Source organism: Anabrus simplex, chromosome 2 (assembly GCF_040414725.1).
Source record: "Anabrus simplex isolate iqAnaSimp1 chromosome 2, ASM4041472v1, whole genome shotgun sequence".
NCBI lineage: Eukaryota > Metazoa > Arthropoda > Insecta > Orthoptera > Tettigoniidae > Anabrus > Anabrus simplex.
In genome coordinates, this window is record NC_090266.1 from 508,495,212 (window position 1) to 508,498,938 (window position 3,727).

The 3,727-nt window shown below is 41.1% G+C and overlaps 1 pseudogene; it reads right to left on the reverse strand.

The window, feature by feature from the left end:
• Positions 1 to 1,010: 1,010 nt before the first annotated feature.
• Positions 1,011 to 1,075, reverse strand: LOC137498666 (U4 spliceosomal RNA; annotated as a pseudogene).
• Positions 1,076 to 3,727: the final 2,652 nt, after the last annotated feature.

Below are 3,727 nucleotides of genomic sequence, written 5' to 3' on the forward strand. Positions count from 1 at the left end.
TTAAATTAATTTGGCAACGTTACTATGTTTTGAAATATTAAATACCCTTGCATCATTACCGTTAACATTCAGACGAAGTTTAAATGTTGTATGACCTGTTCCCCGCCTTCGAAAAGAGTGGCTGCAATTCCATATGATGCGACGACGTACCCCGCAGCGATAAGATTACCACAGACGACAACAAGATCCATACGGCCAACAATATTGATGCCACCCCACATCACCACAGAACATTGTCCGAATCGGTCGCCTTCCTCGTCAACATTTGGCATGTACTTCTCACCACGGCATCTCCATTCACCTTGACGTCTATCACGCTGTATCAGGGGATATCTGGACTCATCTCTGAACAACACAGGTCTCCATTGGCGACGTTGCCAGTTGACGTGGGTACTGGCAAAGAGAAGGCGAGCTGCGCGATGTTGCTGTGTTAAACGGGGCACTCGAACACGACGTCTGGGTCATAAGGAAACTTATCCTGTTCCTTACTGCCTGGTCAGACACCGTAACTCCAGTGACCCTCCTGAGGTCTTGTTGCAGTTCTCTGGCAGTTGCTGAACGACGCCGAAACGCACAGACGGTCAGATATAGGTCTTCCTGTGGGGTTGTCATTCGTCCACGATCTTGTCCATCACTCCTTGTTAAATGGCAAGTATCATTGTAGCGATTCCACCAGTGTGCAATTACTGACGGAGAGACATTGAGATCCACAGGAACACGACGAAAAGTCCATCCTTCCTGGATCAAAGTGACGGACCGTGCGACTTTAACCTCGTTAAGATGTCCCATGGGATGTTGACGTACAACGTGCTCAAATGACCGCAGTAGTCTGTGAACTCCCCCCCCCCCCACGACACACGGAAGCACCGCTATTCATTTTGTTTTGAGGGGTCACATGTGGCTTAATGCATGGCTACGCCTACAGATGGAGTATGACTTCGATTTGACATACCCTGATTAGCTAAGGTCTCACGGTATGCTGTATGACCATTGGAATCCTATCTACCAAATTAACTAGAAATAATCGCACCTCGGATAAACCTCATTGGTTACGATATTGCCACTGCGTAGCGTGCTGGTCTTTGGTCACAGGGGTCCCGGGTTCGATTCCCGGCAGGGTCAGGAATTTTAACCATCATTGGTTAATTTCACTGGCACTGGGGCTGGGTGTATGTGTCGTCTTCATCATAATTTCATCCTCATCACGACACGCAGGTCACCTACGGGTGTCAAATCGAAAGACCTGCACCTGGCGAGCCGAACATGTCCTCGGACACTCCCGGCACTAAAAGCCATACGCCATTTCATTTACCAAATTAACGTTCATATACCAGACGTTAAAAGCATGTTCCTCTAACATTTTTGAACTGTTGACTAGTTTCAGCCCTTAATGGAATTTCTGGAATGTAATTTTTTTTTAAATTTTTTAGTGCTATGTCCCTCCGTTTTTGGTTAAATATTTTTTTGATATTCTATCTCGGTGATTACTCCGAAGACCCACTAGATTAGGAACATGGCAAAAGACGATAATAATGGAAAACATATATCGAAGTGATTCTTTCCCAAGTACATAGAACAGCTTCTGATACTGTGCTCTCCTAATGAGATCCATCTTCCAGCAATCCTTTAACTCAGAATGCTTTCTGAAAGGTGTCCTAAGTTATGCCTTCCACGGTTCTTAGGTATTTAAGTGAATTAGGGCTTTTAACTACATGAAGTAACATCCTTAGATGAAACCAATCAAACCATTCACTCTTGTTGGGATGGACTAAATACATTCGGGCAGGCGCATGTGTGACTTTAATGACATTGTAACCATCAACCGGCACATCTTGGTCTCTCCGGTGAAATTTTCTGCTAGTTTTTTTTTTTTTTTTTTTTGCTACTTGCTTTACGTCGCACCGACACAGATAGGTCTTATGGCGACGATGGGACAGGAAAGGCCTAGGAGTGGAAAGGAAGCGGCCGTGGCCTTAATTAAGGTACAGCCCCAGCATTTGCCTGGTGTGAAAATGGGAAACCACGGAAAACCATTTTCAGGGCTGCCGACAGTGGGGTTCGAACCTACTATCTCCCGAATACTGGATACTTGCCGCACTTAAGCGACTGCAGCTATCGAGCTCGGTTTTTCTGCTAGTTTGATACAAAGGGAGGATACTTGGAACTTCATCGTAAGTAAGGATCTTTGCGAAATCGTTTCCTGCACATAATTATAAGAAAACTATCAGCGTATTATCACGAGGATTATTGACTATAACAGAGGCATTATTTTCAGCGAAGTAGACGTGTTGTCCGTTTCGTAAATGGACTGCAAGGTGAGTGATTTCAGGTGCTTGTTCATGTACACTAAAATATAAAATCCACCACACTGCCTCGGAGCAACAAACCTCATTTGTTGATTGAATGATGAATGTAGCCTGATCGCTGCCTTTGTTTGTGTTCTTACAGACATATTTATTGGATTTGACGGAATTAGATACTCCACGTCGATGTGCGTGTCAACAGTTTTAAGGAGAACCGGATTATAGAGAACTACCCATAGGTTATCTACTTCATTGTCCGTGAGTGTTCTAGTTTCTCCGTCGTCATCAAGTGACAACCGCTTGGTGCAAACTCCTTCACGCATGCAAGGCAAATTCTCGTTAAAACACCACATGGAACAACAACAATGTGACTTGAGACTATATGAGGACATTGGTATTACCAAAGGAGAAATCTCCACCCTCCTGAATTTTACAGTAGGAGTATTTTTTTATCTAAGGTACTTCTATTCACTCTATGTGAATGGCTTTTTCATAAATATGCAGAAAACGTGTTCTATGCGAATAATCATAGGAAACAAAGCATATGAATAATAGTTAATTAGATATTTCAAATTTTATTTTGGATATTATCCCTCTTGATGCAAACTGAACGAGTTCCGTGGATATTGCTCTTTTTGATATCAACATGCATGGTGATTGCTCTTTCAGATAATAACATGCAGAACTGTGACACCTACAGTCCGTAATTTAGTGTAAATTCCATTATAACATTATTTATATTCTTCACACTAAATTCAAATATCAAGAATGGCATTATAAGATACGTTTATTTCATATTGTTACAAAAGTAACGGATAATATTATCTAGGCGGAAAAACAAGAAATCATGACAACAAAATCAAACACATTAGTTCTTAGGTAATAAACATTCACCAATACATTCAAGTCAGTTTACAGGGTACAAAAAAATGTAAAAAAAAGTGTAGGGCTATTCAGTAATTAGCAAAATATTTTAGCCATCAGAAATGCAGTAAAACAAAAGAAGGAGGAGAAATTAGTAAACTAAGGATAACTGTTCCAATAAAGCGTCATGTAATTTCGGGCATACCTACTTTAACAAAATAAATGCAAGATGACAGACACAATTGATAAGTAATAAAATTCCTTGATTTGGATTACGGTACAAAAGCTAATTATGAACACTGTTCAAAACTAAATTATGAATTAAACCACCAAAAGAGACTCATCCTCGTAAGTTTATATATCTTCACACAAAACATCATCTTGAATATTCTCGCCGCCTTATTCCTCTTTTTGTGCTCTGAGCAGCACATCCACATATTATAAAAGCCTGAGAGGCGTTTTCCAGTCTTCGCCGAAATAGGATGACAAAAGCTTCGAAAAGTCTCTCAGTTAAATATTTGATACATTCGGTACGTTGTTCGCACATTATCCATGGAGTT